The sequence below is a fragment of the Sorex araneus genome, chromosome 4 (genome assembly GCF_027595985.1).
Source record: "Sorex araneus isolate mSorAra2 chromosome 4, mSorAra2.pri, whole genome shotgun sequence".
NCBI classification, from domain to species: domain Eukaryota; kingdom Metazoa; phylum Chordata; class Mammalia; order Eulipotyphla; family Soricidae; genus Sorex; species Sorex araneus.
Window position 1 is genome coordinate 63,330,053 of NC_073305.1, and position 21,154 is coordinate 63,351,206.

The window sequence follows — 21,154 nt, forward strand, 5'->3', positions numbered from 1 at the left end:
ACAATACCCAACATATTGTCAAACAGAAGAATACAGTATTGACTAGCAGTTAGAAAATGCAAAATTATAAATAGTTGGAAATAATTTTTTGCCTGTGGTTTGCATACCAGATTGTTCTTCTAAACTTAGGTGCCCGTGGCACTGGGTGATGTGCAGAACAATTGGGAAGGCCCCAGGTGTTAAGGAAAAACATTGCTTCACTTTCTTCATATTGAAACTCTTTCTCCACTGTACTTTAAATTTTACTCAGTGTAAATGAGTTGGAGGGAGAGTGTTTGAGAGAGTGAGTGTGTGTGTGGGAAAGTTAGTGTGTGTGTATGGAAGAGAGAAAGAGTGTGTGTAAGAGAGAAGGTGTGTGTGTGTGTGGAGGGGAGAGAGTGAGAGAGAGAGTGTGAGTGTGTATGAAAGTTGTATGTGTGTATATGGGAAAGAGAATCACAGTGAGTGTGTGTGTGGAGAGAGAGAGAAGAGAGAGAGAGAGAGAGAGAGAGAGAGAGAGAGAGAGAGAGAGAGAAGGAGGGAGAGAGAGTGTTGAGGAAACAAGACCTAGAAGGCCCACCCACCCTCTCCCTACATGTAATGGGGGTGCAGTGGCGGGGGGTGCTGGGCGCTGACCATCCCTCCCAGCTTCCCTGTTTGCTGGCACCTGGCCTACGGCTCCCCAGTGGGAGGGAGCGGGAGCACATTGGGGTGAGTTGTGACTCAGCCATTTTTGTTCAGAACATGCAGGGATGTCATGTTGTTGTTTATCATCCAGTATCATGTGTTTGATCCTGGTGGGCCGGCATTAAACTGTGTGGACATCTGTGGTGGAGGTGACATCAGTGTTAGACGCACAGGGTCGCGTGTGTGTCTGTAGTTAGTTGCAGTGCTGGTATGTTTCTTTTTGTGGATGATGAGATGAGATTGTTCAGGTGAAAATTGTTCATAAATGACCAAAGTGTAAAATGGCACAATAGGTAGGCAAAAAAAAAAAAGAAAAGTAGAGGAATTACTTATAATTGTTTGGAATTAGTAATCAGAGTGCTCTTACTGAGTACGTGTTCAGCAAGTAACAAAAATTACTTGAACCCTTGTCCCAGTGTGATAGTACAGCCCTTAGAGTTTGATCCCAGGGCCGCGTATACGGTCCCCTGAGCACCACCAGAACTCAGCCCTGAGCCCCTCCCCCCAGATAATTTCCTTAGATCTGAAAACTTTTTCCAGTGTTATAAGCTAAAAATAATACAGTGAGAGAGAAGCGCATGAAAGCTTATGAAAACAAGCTTCTGGAATATTAAACGTTGAGAAATATTCCTTGTAAGTGATCTGGTGTTAAAAGTTCTACAGCTTGTTAGAGTCTTCTAGGCCCTCCATCGTGATTGCGTGGTTTGCCTTTGGACCATCTGCCAAGGGGTGTCTGGGGAAGTGGCTTTCTCAGGCTGTGTCACTGGGCATGATGTAACAGTGAGAAGGTCACATTCCAAGAGCACAGCAGAACTCGTCTTTCGTGTGTGACAGAAGAGCAGCGAGACCGTCAGCCGACCCGCAAACAAATCTCACTTTCTTAGTGTCTCAGTAACCAGCATTTACACGCACAGCTCAGCCTCCACCCTGGCAGCCATTCACTGCATCTCTCATAGCAGAATGTTGAGTCCGAAAGAAGGAAAAAAACATGCAGTCTATTTCTTTTCAGTAGTTTGACATTTATAGTAGTTTTTCTAGTGAAGAAATTTCTAGAATTTTTCACAGTGATCAGAGAAAACAGTGTAAAGCTTTAACAGTTTTCAAGGTGGTGGGTTTTTTTTCTTTAAACTGGGTTTATTGGGGAATAATTTTCATTCAGTAGAATTTACCCTATATTTAATTGTCTACAGCTCCCCATAACCAAAATGTAGGGTATTTGTCTTTTGTCTTTTCCAGAATTTTATATTGATTGATGTATCCTGTGTCTGCCTTCTCTCACTTAATTTGATGCTTTCGTGATTATTTGTGCTCTCGCTAATGCTGTGATGTTCCTTTTTATCTCTGAGAGTATTCCATTGTATGCATCTACTTCCATTTGTGTGTTCATTCACTGGTGAGATTTGATTTGTTTGGTTTGTTTCTATTTTTGTTTGTATATTTGGTTTGTTTCTATTTTTGTTGGTTATAAACAGAGCTGCAATCAGTCTTTTCACTTAGACACCTTTTTAAACTTATGTTCTTACTTCTCTCGGGTAGGTGCCTAGGAATGGGGAAATGCTGGGGTCCGCAGGAAAGTATGCTGACTCTCATAAGAAATAGCTAGTGTCCCCCAAAGCCGAAACTGTTTCCAAAGTGAGTAAAGAGTTGTGCATTCCCACCACGATGGACGAGAGTGCCCTTGACTCCATACCCCTGCCACTTATGTTGTTAATACATTCATAGTTTGTAATCATCCTAATAGTTGTATATTTCTCATTGTTTTATTTGCACTTTTGTCATTTCTGTTGAACTGAGCTTGTTGAACATCTTTTTTACATAGTTGTGTGATTTTTTGTTTCTTTGTGTTTTTGGCCACACCCAGAGGTGCTCAGGGCTTACTCCTGACTGTGCGCAGGATCCCTCCTGTCGGTGCTTGGTGGAGCATATGTGGCACCAGGGCTTGAATCCAGATTGGCCACGTGCCAGGAAAGTGCCTTTTCCATTGTACTCTCTCGGCCCGCATGATCGTTTTTTAAAAGAAACACTTGAATGTGCAATCTCGGTGCTTTAAAGACAGAAAATTTCTGGCATTTATTCACTTGGTTTGCTTTGTGCTAAGGGCTGCTTCTGACTTGGTTCTGGGAGTGTCTCTCCTGGTGGTGCTGAGGGGCCTCTCCGAGCTCGGGATCAGCCCTGGGCCTCTTGCTCACAGAGCTTGTGTCCAGCTCAGATCTTCCTGGCCCTCACACTTCTTTCTTTTTAACTTTCATGGAGCGATAGCACAGCAGGTAGGGCATTTGCCTTCCAGTGCCCGACCTGGACTCGATTCTTCTGCCCCTCTCGGAGAGCCCGGCAAGCTACCGAGAGTATCCCACCCACACAGCAGAGCCTGGCAAGCTACCCGTGGCGTATTTGTTATGCCAAAAACAGTAACAACAAGTCTCACATGGAGACGTTACTGGTGCCCACTTGAGTAAATCGATGAACAATGGGATGACAGACAGTGACAATTTTCATAGTTTTTCACAGTAATGGATTACATCCAATATTTCAACATCAAGTCTACCACCATTACACCTTCCAACCACCATTATTTCGAATTTTCCCAGCACCACTCAAACCTGCCCCAACAGGCGGATGCTAGACTATTTATTTTGTATTGCTTGTTATGAATTGCATAAGATGTCGCACCTGACACTTATTTTTGTGTTTGGATTTTCTCCATTTAACTTTGCTTTTGCAGCTGTAGGAAGAGTGTGCTTTGTGTGGAAGAGTTTTTCTATTATGTTTATGTGGGAATACTACAGCAAGAAATTTGGCTCTCCAAGAACTTCTGCAGACTGCAAACCTGTTCTGTTGCTGGAATACTTGTCTGCAGCCAGCGGAGGGCTACTATTACCTTACATTTCCCCTGCCTGGAAGCACAGGCATCATTTTATTTCTAAGATTGCTTCCTCCTGCTCTCTCTGAATTCTTGTCTTTGGACCACATCTAGCCGTGTACAGAGCTTATTCCTAACTCTGCGTGCAGGGATTTCTCCCGGCTGGGCTCTTAGCACCATTCAGGGTTCCTGGGATCGAACCCAGGTCAGCTGAGTGCAAGGCACGGTCCCCACCTCCTGCACCATCTCTCCAGCACCCCCACTCTGATTTCTGTTCATCATTCTACTACTTTCCTTGCCACTTGGACTAAACCCCAGCTTGAAATGCAACTCTTTCCTTTCTCCCCTCACTCTTTTCTTTGTGTGTGTGTGTGTGTGTGTGTGTGTGTGTGTGTGTGTGTGTGTTTTCTGGGTTTTGCTTTTGGGCCACACCTGGCTTTATTCAGGGCTTCCGCCTGGCTCTGCACTCTGGGATTACTCTGGACAGGATCTGGGATGTCAGGAATTGAACCTGACTGGCCACGTGCCAGGCAAGTAAGCGCCCTACATGCCACGCCATAGCTCCAGCCACACCACTGTCCTTTCTTGCCTCCACACCCCCTTATTTAGCAAGTTTGGTTGACTTTGACTTCTAGGACCTTGGTCCCCCTTTATGTGTTTCTTACTCAGGCCTGCACCCAGGGGATTGCATACTTTCTCATCCCTCCTGCACTTCAGAGTCCTATGAGCTCCCTTCAGCATCTCTCCAAAGCAATGCTTGTGTCTCAGAAATCCATGACTTCCCAGAATTTACCATATTGTGGGTATTCAAAGATACCAGTACTGTGCCCTTAACTGGTACTTCTAGATTTTGTAAAAGTAAATTCTTTTTTGGTAAGAATTCTTTTCTTCTTGCTATAAAAGGTTCCTTCTCATCCCTGGTTCTCCTCCCAGTCCTGCCCTCGGCTCCTCTTTAGTGTGCCTCCAGGAGCCCTGCGCTGTGTGTCTGTAAAAGCTGGCGCGGTGCCTCTCTCCTCCTTGAAGTCTTCCACTTCAGGCCCAGAAGATCTACGCCGGCTTTTCTAGCATTGCCAGTGCTAAGGAGTGATACCTAATAGTGCACCACAGGGCTCCGTCCTGTTTCATCTACACGATAGTTAATTTATAGATTGGGTCCCCCCAAATGGAGGCCACCCCAGTCCAGTTGTCGGGCCCATACAGCAAATTCTGAGTTAACCCTAACTTATAGGAAACACCTATCTAGCCAGTAACCATAACATGTATCAGGCACGCCCACTGGACCTGGCTTCCTTCTCCACCTTCTCTTTACTCTGTTGATGTGGTATCTCGCGCCCATGCGCGCGCGCGCACACACACACACACATACGCCATATAACACACAACACACAACTGGGATGCTTCTTTGAGTTGTATCACTTTTTTAAAATTTTTTTTTATTTTATAAGTTACTTCACAATATTTGATTACATTTAATATTCAATCACCAATCCCACCACCATTACACCTTCCCACCACCAAATTCAGGATGTTTCCATCCCAAGCCCCAAGCCCTGCCCCAAAACACAAACAAAAGAATATATTTTATATTGTCTGTTATGAAGAACTGCTGAACATGCTTACAAAAAAGTGTTCATATAGAAAACAGTGTAAAGATTGTTCTATTTTGATAGGAGCCTGTGGAAGTCGATGTGGAGGTCTCGTTCTGTTCAGCAGGGAGAACCCTTCGTAGGGCGCAGCTGAAAGAACAGACGCAGAGCCCGGAGGAGGGAGAAAAGGCCTTTATTCTATGGCAGTTACAGTATTTATACCTCCCTGTTGGGAGGAGGTGGTGCCAGGACCCCCAACAGAAATGCAGGGTGTGGCACGGGATTTAGCTAGTAATAAACAAATGCTGATAGGATAAGATCAGTAAGATTAGGAGTGGCAACCTTTGCTAGGTGTGGCATGGGGTTAGCTAGTGATTAAACAAATAGTGACAGGATAAGATCAGTAAGGTAAAATGGCTCCCTACAGGAGCCATTAAGACATTCTATAGGATATCACTAACGTGTTATTAAAGTTTGGGTGATGTGAGCTTGGGTATATATGTCTGAAAATATGTATATATGCATATATGTATATATTTCCCTCTATGATTTGTTGCTTACTGTCTGAACCCCATGAAATATGATGTGGTAATTATGGAAAATGATTATGGAAAATGGGTAAGAAGAGTCTTGTAATGTGTCCAGGAATATGTTCACTCATATGTGAGACTCGGCCGAGCGTGTGGAAAGTGGCCTGGAGCGTGGCGACGGTTGGGTTGTGGAGGTTGGCTGCCGAGGCTAGGTCCCTTGGGGCGGGGAGGGCTCTCACCCGCCCCCCTCTGGGGTGCCCCGAGTATAAATAGCCTGGCGCAGAGTCCTGAGTTGTGCCACTTTAGTGCGGTGTGTGCACATGCGCCAGGGGTACACCATTAGTTGGTCCTCAGGAGTGTTGTAGCTATTTGCTTGCTGGGCATCCTGATGACGCTCTTGCTGGGCACATTCCTGGTCACAGCACCTGCGTCTTTTTCTCAAACATGTGTGGTGCTCGCTGGGGTTCTCTCGCACTGGGGAGTCCTGACAGCAGAGCTGCCAGGATCGCTCTCGGCACATGAAGGGGCCCTGGGGATCAAACTCACGACCTCCCTTGCCAGGTGGGCCCCGTAGTCACTGTACCATCAGTGGAAATCGTCTCACATTTTTAAAGACAAGTATGCCTCATTTCTCTGCAACCCGTTCTGACATCCTGCGGAACTCTCTCTTTCCCCAGCCCCAGAAGTGCTTCAGGTTGTTTGTGAGGCACCAGACTCCCCCAATCCGTGGGTTGTTTTCCCTTGAATAAAGGGCACTCTCATGAGGGTCCTACACGACAGAGCGTGGCAAGCTCCCTGTGACGTGTTCAATATGCCAAAAATAGTAACAAGTTTCACAATAGAGACATTAATGGTGCCCGCTCGAGCAAATCGATGAACAACGGGATGACAGTGCTACAGTGCTCATGAGGGAATTGTCTAGTTCTGTCACTCAGCACAGCTGTGTCGCACATGGGGACCGTGTCTGTCTGCTGCATGCTCTGAGCAGGACACCATTCCGTGTGTCGAAGTGCGAAGGTTGGGGGGTTGACACACTTGTGGAACTTAATGTCTGCTAGAGAGACGCCACAGGCCACTCCATCAGGGTGTGCCTGTCATCAAAAGGTGTTCATGGTAGGGTGGGGCCAGCCCCCTCCCCAGATCACGTACCTGCACCGCCTTGTTTCTCAGGTCTGTCTCTTTTTCTAGGAGTGTCTCGCGTATGCTTACAAGAACAGTGTTACTGCAGGGCAAGGGGGCTCTCCTGAGTGCTGCGGGGCTACCAGAGCTACACCCGCTGTTGTGTAGGAGGCCGGGAGGAGCTGGGGTTCGAATCCAGGGTCTGCACATGCCAGGTATACACTCTGGCCCTTTGGGCCGTCTCTCTGGCCCACAGCAGTGTATTTTGATGAAGGATGACTGGATGGCATTCAGGGGGGTGGGGGGGTGTCAAAGGGTTAGATAATCAAACCCAGAATTGCCAAGTAGATCATCTTCCTTGAAGATTTATGAATTTGGCGTTCCTGGCAGCCCAGCCGGAGAAACGCACGAGGCAAAGATGACTAGTTTGTTGTTTCGTCCTGACCCATAGCTTCAGATGGCATGTATGCACAGATGAACTGACATTCATTGCTCTGTCGTGGGCACTTCCCCTGAGCTAAAGCCTGGCATGACCAACTTCCAGCCATCACCTTCACTCTGGATGCTCCAGCTCAGAACAGAAGAATGGATTTTATTCCGCTGCCCGCTGCCCTTTTTCCTCTCTGGCAGTCCCCTTCTTCAGTGATCCTCATAAGTAGTTTGATGCTGACATTGACGCCTAAGAATGACGCTAAATTCTGCTTTCCTCATCCCATAGTCCAGCCATTCATTTAATCTTCCTTTTTTCTAATTCAAGCCTCTTAATTTGCTCTTTGGTTTGATATCCTCCCCCCCCCCCCGCCAGAGTTATGGTTGTTTAGCATGAAGTTAGGGTTAGGTTAGGGCTAGCTCTTGTTCCTTGTTTGAACTGCTAAACTGGCCCCTCCAGGGGTCTCCCTCATTCCATTCTTCCTTCTTAAAGTTGTCTGTTTTTCATAATAATTATAATATTCTATAATATCTATAATATTTTTCATGATAATCTATTTTTCATAAGTGCTTTTGAAGAGGTACTTCAGATTGTGCCTTCCCTGCTGAAAGCTGTTAGTGCCACCTCTGGTTTTCTGGTTTGCATCTGGTTGGGGGTTGGGCATATCTGGTGGTGCTCAGGCGTCCTGGATCACAGGGGGGACCACACAGTGCCAGGGATAGACCCCGGTCTCTGCATGCAGAGCATGTGCTCAGCCATTGAGCTCTCTCTGCAGTGCTTCAGTGTTACACTTGGAAAGAATCTGGTCGAAGGGGGCTGGAGCCATAGCACAGCGGGTAGGGCGATTCCCAGCATCCCATATGGTCCCCTGAGCACCGCCAGAAGTAATTCTTGAGTGCATCAGCCAGGAGTAACCCCTGTGCATCGCTGGATGTGACCCAAAAAGCGGGGGAAAAAAAAAGAATCTGATCGAGCTTTGAAACTCTGGCTGATGGCCTTCAGGGTTTGCACCAAATTCCTGCCTCACAGGAATCATCTCCTGCCACCCACTCACCCCACCTCAGCTGCACCCCATCTTTTCTGTTGTTTTTGGACTTCCGCAGTACTACTTTGCCCCATTTTTGTGCCCTCTACCAGAAATAGCCACTCATTTGGTTCACTTGTACTGAATGCCCGCTGTATGCCAGGCATTTCCTAGGGACTGAGTTTAGTGATGTAGAGGACAGACAGACACCCCTTCCCGCGCTGACCATTCGCTCTAAACTCTTCCCCCACCTCTGATCATGTCCAGCTTGCTCATTCTCCAGGTCTTGGATCCAAGGTGACCCCTAAGAAACACTTCCTGCCTGCCATTATTTCAAGTAGTGCCACCTTCCTTCCCTCTTCCTTCAGTAACTGCAACATGTATTCATTTTTCTTCTTGCAATTTTAATAAAGTCTTTAATAACGCATATGTGGTCAGTTGGTTCTGAGTTGGGCCGATACTGTATGCAAACACCATGTCTTCCTTAACGCATCAGTGAACTCATATCACACATAAGCTAAAGGAAGCTGTGTTTGCCACTTTAGTTAAATTTTTTTTTAAAAAAAAACAGAATCACCATGAATTTCAAAGTTATTCATCATTGAGTCTCAGGCGTACAGTGTTCCAGTACAGCCCCTTTACCAGTGTCCACTTCCCTCCACCAATGTCCCAGTTTCCCTCCCACCCCGCAGCCTGCCTCTACGGTAGGTACTTCCCACCTGTAGGCACTGTGATTTACAGTGCTGCCAGTTAGGTGTCATGCATGTTGCTTTACCTCCTTTCAGCGCCTAGTCCTGGCCCAGAGTGACCACTTCCCTCTATCATTGTTGCGGTGGTCCCTCCCCGACCTATGCCACTCACCTGCCCGCCATTGGGAAGCTTTCTGTTAAGGACAGTTCTCTTGCTCTTTGTTTCTGTTGGCCCAGGAAGGGAGTGCAGGGGTTAAGACACATGCTTTGGGGGGGGGGGGGTGTTGTTTGGGGGCCGTGTTTGGTGGTGCTCAAGCCTTGCACCTGGCTCTGCACTCAAAAATCACTCCTGGCTGCTATCAGGGAACCATATGGGGTGCCAGAGATTGAGCCCAGGTTGGCCAGAAGCAAAGGAAACGCTCTGCCTGCGGTACCATCTCTCCAGCCCCTCAGGCACACACTTAGCATCCAGCAGACCCCATTTGATCCTGGCACCATCTGGTCCCTCAGTGCCACAGGATGACGCAATAGGGTCCGTCAGGCTCAGTCAAGGAGCTTCAAATCACTGCCTGGGTAGGCTGAAAACCACAGGTGCATCCCCAGATCCTCTGAACACTCCTGGGGAGCAAAACAAAACAAAGGCGAGGGCCAGGGCCCAGAGAAGTCCTGTTTTGTCTTGTAACCTGAGTCCTGTGTTTCCCGTCTGTGTTCTTCCACCGTGTTGGCATCACTGAGTAGTGAAAACGACTGGAACACCTAGTTGTCCTCAAAATTAGAAGGTGCCATGCCCTGGAAGAACCATTTCCCAGAGAGCATCTCCTGTTAGTCTCGACGATGCCTTGAGCCAGGCGCAGTGCTCTGGCCTTCACTTTGGAGCCGGGGACTCGGCTGGAGCAGATGAGGGCCTCGCACGGTCACTGACGTATCTGGTGTCAGGGGCCGGGGCCCGGATTGGAAACCAGGCATCCGACTGCGGGCTCGTGTTCTGGGTCGCACCACGTGTTCTTTCTTGCTGTTTTGTGTGTTCGGAAGTTGCAGCTGCGCTTGATAGGTCAGCCCATTCCGGACATTTCTGCAGATCAGGTCGATTCCTTGACGGACGCGGTGGAACTTTACAACCTGATTTCCTTAAGCTGGTCCACCCACACAGAACCTCCTCCTGCCCCTGTGGCTGAGGTGAGCGTGCTCCTGAGAGTTCTTCAAGAGAACACTGATGGGGGTGAGGAGAGTCAAACCATATTTGTTCTCTGAAGTCGTTCACATGACTTTTGTTCACAGGATTTTCCTGTGATTTGCTCATAAGACTTTTGCTTTGGAGGGAAGGAGCTTAGTCCTCAGACTATTCGTAGTCTTTATAGTTCTTGGTTTTACACAGCAGGTGTTTGTAACTGTTTAGTAGTAGTTTGAAGGATAGCATTCATTCTTTTTCAAGTTCAGTGCGAAGTTATATAACTGTATACACTATCTTTTTTTAAGCCTTAAAAATACTTTTTTAATGTCCAAGGATGATCTTATTAACTCTTCATTTTTTAAATTTTTTTATTGAATCATCGTTAGATAGAGCATTATGAAACAGTTCATGATTGTGTTTCAGTCACACAGTGTTCCGACACCCATCCCTTCACCAGTGTAATTTTCCAGCACCAGTGTCCAAGTTTCCCTCCCACCCTTTCAAGCCACCCCCGACCTCTGTTCTCTTTCTCAACACTACCTATTTTATATCTACGTGTTTCTTTTACAAGGATGGTTCATAGCTATGATGTATAGACTTACCCCTCATGAGCTGTAAGTAAACAGTGAGCATATTTTGAAAGGGTATGTTGAAAGATCCCGTAAGAATGTCAGATTTTCTTGTGTTTGAATATCCCGCATCTGTTTACAGTGCAGCCCGGGGGATTGTCAAGAATGCAATCTGCTGCAGATTGTTTTGCTTTTAGCCAAGAAGTGCTACGAAATTACAGAGCTGTACCTGTGAGAAATACAAGCTTTCCACTCAGATGCCATCTTTGAGGCAAAATGGCAATCAGATCAGTTTGCTTGTGTAAGACTAGGTCACACTTTGCTAGTATTTTCTGAGATAATATCATCGTTTTGAGATAGAAATTAGGGCTTAGCGAGTTATGATTTAAATTCTCACAACAGTGTGTAAAATCATGACTTTTTCATGTATACTTTATATTTTAAACAACCGGTACTTTTTGAAAACTTTCTATACTACTGGGATACATTGTTTGTTGATACTGATCTTGAAATGTTCACGAGAGTGAAGATGTCTGCCCTCACCTCAGTCCAACCTGCTTCGCCCATCCGCGTCACTGTGTGAGATGGGAGCCGTGTAGGAAAGGCCTCTGTGTCTACTGCACATACCCCACTCCCGAGGTTGTGGTAGCTGGGGTCTGCACAGACATGCTTGGTCGGGACCCCGGTCCCCCTGATGTGTATGGCAGAGTGAGAGGGAAATCACAGTGTTCGTAGTTTTTATGGCCTTGGTAAGCTTGGTAAGCGATTCAGCACAGCAGGCCATACTGGAGGGAAACTGTCCGACACAAACGCCAGGAGTTACTGCTCTCACAGTCTCTCCCCCAGTACGGGGCTGTGGGAGCACCCGGTGTGTGAGGACAGCACAGCAGCTATAGGAGAAGGTCCCCTTCACCTGTGCCCCTGTCAGGGAGAGATGTGTGCACCCTGGTCACTGATTATGCTGCTGTGATGGGGACTCCCCCTTCTCTGTCAACGTGACCGCCTCTTGTCTCTCGGATGTGTGAACACAGCGGTGCCCAGGGGTCACTCCTGGCGACGCTCAGGGGACCAGGTGGGGTGCCGGGGATCGAACCTGGGCCAGGCATGTGCCAAGCAAATGCTGTACCCGCTGTACTGTCTCTCCAGCCTTGTCACCATCCGTGGTGTTTTTCTTTTTCAGTCAGCTCTGCTGTTTTTATTTTATTCCTTCCCCCATCCCCCTTTTCACAGAGAAATAGAGGTCGAGAAATTTTTTAGTTGTTTTTTTGTTTGGGTATTTGGCTATGCTCAGAGATCACTCCTGGCAGGGCTCAGAGGATCATATGGGGTGCAGGGGAGCAAACGTAGGTTGACCACGTGCAAGTCTAGCACTGCCCACTATACCCTCTCTCCAGTCCCATAAAAGTTTTGAGAGAATGTACATTTATTAGAGAACAAATATAAACACAAACCCTTCTGAATAAGAATCCAAAGTGCCCCCTTTATTTTATTTTAGCCTATAAAAACATCACACACAGACACACCATGATCAAAAGCTGTAAACATACCAAGTTTCTAAAATGATTTTTTTTTATTTGAGCCATACATACTTACAGTGCCTAGGCGTACTTCTGGTTCTATGTCCAGGGATCATTTTTGGCGGTGTTCTGGGGACCAGATGTGGTGCCAGGGATGGAACCTGGGTTGACCGTGTGCAAGGCAAGCGCCCTGCTTGCTGTATTATGTTTATTATGGTGTTAATGTCGATTATGGATTACTAGGTCAGCTGCCCATTGGAATCTCGGCAGAATCACAGCATAATGATGCAAGCATTGTTTAGCAATTCAAGACTGCAAGGACATCTGAACTGTTTCCCTGTATTCAGGAAAGTCTGGGATCCTTTGTGCAAAAAGAAAATAATTAAAATTCCACAGCATCCTCTTATGGAAGTAACGGTTGGAGCTGCAGAGGGCGATGACTCAAGTGGTAGAGCACATCTCTTGCAGGGGTGAGGTCCTGAGTTGGATCCCTGGCACCACTTCTCCTTCCCCAGCATCCTTGGGAGTTACCTTGGATCCTAGAGCACCCCCAGGTGTGCCCCTCAGCCGCCCCCAAACCAAGTAATGGATAGCGTTGTCTCCTGTCTAGCGTTGTCTCCTCCTCTGGAGCAAAGGAAACAAAGGGCCAGTGCCTTTTAGGCAAGCTTCAGCCAGTTTTTTTTTTTTTAAAGCATTTAGAAAATGTTTGTATTTTATAGTTGCAATAGAAAGAGTAAGAGACTCAGAAGAAGCCCAGGAACCCAAGGAGGGAGGAGAGGCAGAGGATGAAGAGACACAAAGGGTGTGGCCGGTGGAGTCCCGGTTCCCACCCGCCCCTGTAGGAGACTCCCCCCTGCCAGGCGGCCCTCGGAGCGTCAGTGTAGCTCCCCCGGTTCCGTGACTGAGCTGAAGAGGAACTTGGGCTGTCTCCTGAGTGCCAGGGGCCCGTGGTTGTGGGGTAGAGTCCTTTTGTCCGGAACAAGGTGAAGGACACCAGCCTTGCTCTTTCAGTTTCTTACCTTGAGGCATTTCTCTTCTACTTCTGTAAGTTTGTGGCTAAAATTAAGCTAAACACAATCAGTCAGATAAAAGATTCTTACGAAGAGTCAATACTTTTGTGTGTGTGTGTGTGGCTGAAACAAAGTGTGAGGCAAGAGATTATCAAGCGTCAACTTAAATCAGGTTTTCAAACAAATGTAAGTGTATTGGGGGCTGGAGCCATAGCACAGCGGGTAGGGTGTTTGCCATGCACGTGCCAGCCCTGGTTCGATTCCCAGCACCACGGGGGAGTAGTTCCTGAGTGCAGAGCCAGGAGCAATCCCTGAGCATCGCTGGATGTGACCACCCCCCCCCAAAAAAAGTGTATTTTAAGAAATAACTTTTGTAGAAAATGCCATAGTGGCGCCTAATTTCGTTGGAGATACATAAAACCCTCTTTATCTTGTCACTTGTAAACCACCTTCCCTTTCTGCTTTTATCCCCTTCCCCCCCTTTTTTTCCTTTGGCACACCCCCTAGTTATTCACGAGCGTCTGGGGATTTGTTTCCTATGTTAGGTTTAAACACTCGACACAATCACGTGTGCTCTGCTCTAGCTTCCCTCTTGGCTTGGCAGGCACCATCACTTAGTCCTCATTCCAGCTGAACCTAAACAAAAATTTGGATCCATCTTAGCACAGCTCACCAGAAAGCTGTGTCCAGTTTGGTGAATGTTAGTCCTTGCTCTGCAGTCTGTGCGCCATTCTTCATTTATATGTCTCTCTTCCGAGCCAAGAAGGAACGTCTGGGGTAATGATGTCTGGCCCGCTCACATCTCCTACCATTCTTTACACAAGGGGAACATTTGCAGACATTGCTTACAAGGTGGAAAAAAATTTTTTTTTCGATGCCAGACTTTGGCTTGCAACCTTTGCATGTCATGTATATATATAACGGACTGAACAAGGCTGTGACATGCCAGCAGTGAGGTCCCTGTGTTTTAAAATCAAGGGTGGTGAAGGCTCTCCTGAAGGTTGATAAAGGTTGACTCATTGTTTATATTTTGCTGGTACTATTGAGGCTAGAGATTTGTCCGTGTATCTGTTTTCAAATAAGTGGAGCTTGTCAGTGTTAGCCCCTCAATTCTTTATTTCAGTTTGTTTTATTCTTAGACTAGGAAAAATTGCTTCCCAGCATGAGCTCTCGCCATCCAAGTGTGCCTTTGCACTCAGCACTAAGACGGTCAGCTTTCCTGTTGACTCACAATTGCCTCACGAGCATCAGTAATCATAATTTGTTTTGTTATAACTATTACTCAAGTTATGTTTAGATTTTGTGAGCTGGGAACCTTTTGTCCCTACCCCACAGCTCATAAAAGGCACCGGCCACAGATCCAGGAAACTCAGGGAGGCCCCAATCAGAATTAATACACCTCGTCGATAAAACCTCTCCCCAAACATTCCCTCTGTTAAACACATATTACCTTATAAACTCAGCTTTTGAGCCCATCTTGCTTTTGTTGCTAGCAAAAACATTTGTTATTGATGTTCTTGGAAATGCTTGCATTTGTTACCATATTATTATTTAGAAGATAAAGATCTAAAATCTAAATAAGACCAAGTGATTTGACCAAAAGCAAGGTAAGAGACAACCAGTATTTGGGGCCGGATGGATAGTACAGCAGGCAGGGCACTTGTCTTGTATAGTCGCCAACCTAGAGTCCACCCCCGGGACCCCCTATCGTCTTCTGAGTCCTACCACGAGTGATCCCTGAGCTCAGGGCCAAAAGTAAGCCCTGAGCACACCTGGGTGTCACCCAACTAACAAAACCTAAACTAACAATAAATTAAAAATAAAGTAACCAGTATGAAATTGCACGTTTCGTGCTTCTCAAAATAATTTCAACCTAGCTGGAGCAATAGCACAGTGGTAGGGCGTTCTCCTTTCATGCGGCGGACCCGTGTTCGATTCCTCTGCCCCTCTCGGAGAGCTACCGAGAGTATCGCACTCTCACGGCAGAACCTGGCAAGCTACTCATGGCGTATTGGATATGCCAAAAACAGTAACAATAAGTCTCACATTGAGAGACGTTACTGGTGCCCGCTCGAACAAATCGATGAGCAACGGGATGACAGTGACAGTGACTGCCATTAAAATAAAAGTGCCCTCTAATTTTAACATAAAGTATGTCTAATTTTAAATTCTAGGGAAATTAATTCTGTAGGATAAATTCATTTGTACCTTTTGACCGCTTGGCTCTATTGTCAGATCCATGTCAAGGCAGAAGTGAAAATTTAATGGTGAATCTCAATTGTATAGTTTTTTCAATTTAAAACTTTGGTTTGGAAATCTTGTTGTGTTTTTTTTTTCCCAACATATGTTATAGATAAGTATTCCACAGAGATCCAGTTTGTTTAAATGATACGATATAGGTAGCCTTTAATTGCTTTTTGTAGTATCTGTTGTGGACTGGAGTGATAACACAGCGAGTAGGGCATTTAACTTGCACATGGCCGACCCGGGTTCGATTCCTCCATCCCTCTCGGAGAGCCCGGCAAGCTACTGAGAGTATCCCGCCCACACAGCAGAGCCTGGCAAGCTACCCATGGCATATTCGATATGACAAAAACAGTAAATTGATGAACAACTGGACGACAGTGCTACAGTGCTGCAGTATCTGTGGTGGAGCATGTGCAAACAGCTTGCGGGGCTGCAGAGTGCAGCAAATCATCAGCGTCACGTGTGAAACCGACACAGCAAGACCTACACACACATGTGCTTTTCCTGTGTCATAAATACATTATCGTGCCACTGCCCTGGAGTTGAGCGGATGGTTCTGTGAACATGCCTGTTCTTATAGCACACAACGCGGCTGGTAGAGCTTCAGTCTTGGAAGATTGGGGGCCACACAACTCACTGCTTTTTAATACTTTTAATGCTTTCTAACAGTAGCTGAGAGGTTCCGACTTGTTACATATTCCTGCCAATTCCTACAGTATTAATGCTAAAATAATGAAGTGGATAAAGCGGGGGCTTGGGGCCCAGAACCCTCTCCCTGCTTCCCCAGCACAGTCGAAGCCGGCTCTGGGTGCGGGCTCGCCGAGAAGGGGACCGACCTGCACTCGATCTGGCTCCGCTTGGTCTGTGTCTGTTCTTGGGGCCAGTACCCATGCTGACAGCTTTGAACCCTGGCAGCGAGGGAGGCTTGCCAAGGTGCGTCATGGGTTCTTCCTCTGGTAGGCCTTGAACAATGAGTGAAAGCACTTGGGATTTTAGTCTGAAACAGATTTGTTTTCTGTAGAGATGCTACGGAGTTTTTAGGATTCTTCGCAATATTCTAATGACGAATAGCTTAATCATTCATTTGGGGTGAGGGAGGCTTATATTTTAAAATTGCATGCCTTTAAATCGCATGCTTGACGAAATTCTACTACGGGTGAGAGTGGAGCGTGCCAACTGTAATTTGTGCTGATAATGGCACAGTGTTTTATTTTTGAGCAACACCTGGCTATGCTCAGGGCTTACTTCTAGCTCTGTCCTCAGGGCTCACTGCTTGCAGTGCTCGGAGGACCATATGTGGTGCCCGTGATCGAACCAGGGTCAGCCATGTGCAAGGAGAGCATCTTCCCAGCCTTACCAGCTATACTGTTTCTCCTTCCCTTCCCTCCCCCCGACCGTAATAGATGTTAGCGCTAGGAGAAGGTGGGCAGGGGGGTTATGGGAATTAGGTTTTTGCCACTTTGCTTTCAGTCTAAAATTGTTTCAGAAGGAAACCGAGGCTGGAGAGAGCTCAGTAGGCTGAGTGTGGGGGAGACTCGGCCTCGGCACCTCATTACTCCTCTTCACCCTCCACCCCTCAAGCACCTCCCGGCACAGAGGAGGCGTGACCAGGAACAAGCACAGATTCCCCCATCAACCTGTGTTTGGGAAATTTAAGCAAACCACAGAAGCTAAAGCAAGCATTTTGAACTTGTGGACTCATTACTGAAACTTAAATTTCACATTAACATAAAATATAAATACATGTGCGTGAATTCATCTCAAATTCTTGATTTCTTTTAATTTGAAAAGGGAAAGAAACTGGTTCATTTCATTGGATTAAATAAGTGAGCACAAGGCAACAGCTTTGTAAGTTCTTATTTTCATTCACAGTCTCCATAATCTGGACTCTGCAGTTGGTCTCTCTTCTTTTTTTTAATTTTAATTACTTTTTTTTTTAATTGAATCACTGTGGGGCTGGAGTGATAGCACAGCGGTAGGGCGTTCGCCTTTCATGCTGCCAACCTGAGTTCGATTCCTCCGCCCCTCTCAGAGAGCCCAGCGAGCTACCGAGAGTATCGCGCCCACACGGCAGAGCCTGGCAAGCTACCCATGGCGTATTGGATATACCAAAAACAGTAACAATGAGTCTCACATTGAGAGACGTTACTGGTGCCTGCTCGAACAAATCAGTGAGCAACGGGATGACAGTGACAGTGACAGAATCACCGTGAGATACTAAGTTCATAGTTGGGTTTCAGTCATACAGTGTTCCAGAGCACTCATCCCTTCACCAGTGTCCATTTCCCACCATCAGTGCCCCCGGTTTCCCTCCTACCAACCCCTCCCCCCCACACACACACCCAGCCTGCCTCTGTCCCTTACCCTTATCCACCTGCTCATGTACCTGTCTTTAAAGGATGATCCCAGGCTGGAGAGAGAGGACAGCAGGTAAGGTAAGGTGTTTGCCTTGCACGTGACCATCCCTGGTTTGGTCCCAGACTACATATAGTCTTCCAGGCACCACCAGACGTGATCCCTGAATACAGAGCCAGAGCCAGGGGCAAGCCCTGAGCAGCACTGGACGTGGCCCCAAATTAAAACAAACACATACAAGAATGACCATCAGATCTTTATGGGAATGAAATATTTAGGTTGAGAAACTATACCAATTAAATTTCTTTTTGATGTTCAGATAGGTTCTTTTTTGAAACAGACAAGCCCTTAATGTTTAAGCACCCTTTTTATTTTTTTGACATCAAGCTAGTTTCTTTTTTTTTAGTTTTTGTTTGTTGTTTTGCATAGACTATCCACTTTTCAAAATTGAATGAAAAAATGTAAAATCTGTAGCATAGAGCCTGAAACATGGCTTATATTTAGTAAGTGATAACTGATATTGGCAGTGGTAATCACTAATACCATTGGCTATACTGTATTTGTGTTCCCTTGGCCGAGTTTAGTTTCATGGTGTTTAGTTTAAACACCATGAATAGTATTTACCTTTCCTGTAAATAACCTTTCTTGTTTTTCCAGCCTGTTTTTGCTGTGAAAGTCCTCTGGAATTTTTACGTACATGAACAAAAGTTTAATTTCAGAATATTTTCATAATCTGTCTACTGCGCCTTTTACAAGTCAGGTTATTGTTTAAGGAGTTTAAAGTTGCTCCCAAATAAATTGTTTGTAGATATTTCTATCTTTATCATTCCTTTCTGAAGTTTCTGTAGTCCTCACTTAAGAAAAAATGTCACAAATTCACATCATAAAGCACAGTGTTTAGGGCATTGACATAGTTCATTCATTTGGATAGTTGTTGGATTTTTGTGTTTTGCTTTTTTGTCATCCCTGTTCATTTCACCTTTGTTGTTGTGATGGCCGGGGGTCTCGTGCACGGTGGCCCTGGGTTTGTGGTCTCACCGAGGATTGCCCATTGTAGTCGCAGTGCTTGCCGACGGCTGCACAGCTGGTTGTGGTGTGCCGGAGCCAACACATTTTGTTGTGATGTTGGGGATCACACACAGCTATAGGATCGTGCCCAGAATCAAACCCCTGCAAGACTGGCCGTCTGTCCCCCCGCCCCCCGCCCAGTTCCTGTGCCCCACCGGGATATTTCCATGTCATTCTAGTGATGTATTGATGTGGATTGTCTGAATGAGGAGATACAGTGACTTATAAATCCCACCCTGTTTCCGGTCCAGGTGGTTATAGTCTCTAGGTCCATGTTTACGTGTCTTTATACTCCACCAGGTTGTCTCAGTTCACATCCTAGTTCTACTAATCACTGTTTCTCAACTTCTCTGAGCCTCAACTTGCATATGCGTAGAATGAGGATAAAATGGCGTGTGCACCAGGCTGGGGCGACGGTGCAGTGGGCAGGGCTCTTGCCTTGCATGCAGCCGACTTGGTTTTGTTCCGAATGCCTCATGTGGTTCTCTAAGCCCACCAGGAGTGATCCCTGAGAGCAGAGCCAGGAGGAAACCCAGAACATCGCCACATGTGGCCCCCAAACAAAAACAAAGCAAAGCAGTAGTGCCTACCTCTGAAGATGATTGCACCCCATGAGTTAGTATAATCAGTGATCACATTCATGGGTGGGAAGCTTGGGACTAACGTTCTTTATTAGTGTTTATTATGCTCGTCAGACTTGTTCTTTCTGTCATGCTCTGTGATTGAAGATTCTTACTTGATTTTAAACCTTCCATTCTTAGATATTTTGCTGGGATCCTTTTCAGATACAAACTGGCATTGATATATTCTTAGATTACATTATTTTAGCCAGGGGATAGTGGAGCCACTTGCTTATCTGTGGAGATTGTATTTTTAAACTTGTCCTAAGCCATCTGAGTCTTTTTCCCACTTTCTGGCAACCAAAAATTTTCCCCTAGGGGCACTTTGTGAGCGAAGCCTTCTTTCTTCTCTTCTCCATTGTGTGCTTCTTGTCCATCAGTTGCTGGAGCGATAGCACAGCGGGTAGGGTGTTGGCCTTGCACGCTGCCAACCCGGGTTCGATTTCCAGCATCCCATATGGTCCCCTGAGCACCTCCAGGAGTGGTTCCTCAGTGCAGAGCCATGAGTAATCCTTGTGCATCACCAGGTGTGACCCCAAAAAAGAAAAAAAAATACAAGATAGAACTACATTAAAGTACCACCACGTACCTACTAGAATGGTTAAAATAAAAGAAAAATAACAACAATATGAAATGTTATGATTCATGTAGAGAAGCTGGAACTGGCTGGAATGTAAGATGGGACAGCACTGTGAAAAATACTTGGACAGTTTCCTTCAAGTTAAATATAGAAGTCAGAGAGTATAATAGGAAAGGCACGTGCCTTGCTCGTTGACAAATTGGGTTTGATCCCCAGCACCCCATATGATCCCCAAGTCCCCCACGAAAAATCCCTGAGTATAGAGCTAGGAGTAAGCCTTGAGCACCACCAGGTGTGGCCCCCCCCCAAAAAAAAAAAAACCCAAACAAGTCAGGTTTTAAAACGTAATGGCTAGAGAGATAGTCCAGTGGGTAAGGCTTTCCCTTGCACCTTACTCAGGTTTAGATGCATACCACTAACTGCATACCACTCAGGTTTGACCCCAGGGAGCACAGAGCTAGGAGTAAGCCCGAGTACCACAGGGTGTGACCCCAATGCAAAAACAAAATGGCAGGGTCAGAAAGATAGTACTGGGGTTCAGGTATATGCACATGCATTGTAGGCAGTCAAACCATTTCAGACTCAGGACCACGTGGTCCCCTGAGCATCGCCAGGTGCAGCCCCGGAGGCTGTTGGCACCGCCCTGAGCAGCAGGTTGATGCACGGGGCCCACTTGGCCAAGAACGCCAGCGGGAGATGCCTGAGCCCCAGGAGAACATCTCTTGGAGGATGTGTCTGTTCATTATCTGAGGGGGCGGGGCGCGGGGGCAGAGGCCACACCCAGCCATGCTCAGGGCTTGCTCCCAGCTCTGAGTTTAGAAACTACTCCTGGCAGGGTTCAGATAACCGTATGGAATGCTGGGGATCGAAATGGGTCAGCTGTGTGCAAGTCAAGCGCCCTGACCACCGTGCTGTCACGCCAGTCCCCTCGTTGTTAGTAGAGCGAGACAGCATCACTTTGCCATCATTTCCCTTGTCTGAAACGGTGTTTGTGGAGCCCTCCACTTGTGAACGTTCAAGAATGTTTTGACACAGTTTTAAACTGATACAAAATTAACCTCCTTCAAGTTTGTGCAGTATGGGTATAGTTTGAAAAAAGGATTGAGGAATTAG

The 21,154-nt window shown here is 46.5% G+C and overlaps 1 protein-coding gene across 5 annotated transcripts in view; it reads left to right on the forward strand.

Moving 5' to 3' along the window:
* Window positions 1-21,154, forward strand: part of SLC25A26 (solute carrier family 25 member 26) — a 148,553-nt gene that overhangs the window by 102,455 nt on the left and 24,944 nt on the right. The gene's annotated exons all lie outside the window — the stretch shown is intronic.